Genomic DNA, 241 nt, shown 5'->3' with positions numbered 1-241 from the left:
GCTGCTGCTGTCGCTGCTGCTGATGATGCTCTTTCTGCAACGAGGAGTCAGCAGCAGCAGCAGCAGCAGCAGCAGCAGCTGCTGCTGCTGCTGCTGCTGCTGTCAACTTAGAGGGGGCCCCTAGGGGGGAGGTGTCTGGGGTGTTGCTAGCTGTCGATACGCCTGGTTCAGCAGCAGCAGCAGCAGCTGCTGCTGCTGCTGCTGCTGTTCCTGCTGCTGTTCCTGCTGCTGTTGCTGCAAT

This window comes from Eimeria mitis, genomic scaffold, assembly GCF_000499745.2.
Source record: "Eimeria mitis Houghton genomic scaffold, Emh_scaff2543, whole genome shotgun sequence".
Lineage (NCBI taxonomy): Eukaryota > Apicomplexa > Conoidasida > Eucoccidiorida > Eimeriidae > Eimeria > Eimeria mitis.
The sequence above is the reverse complement of the archived record's forward strand: the minus strand, read 5'-3'. Positions refer to the sequence as shown.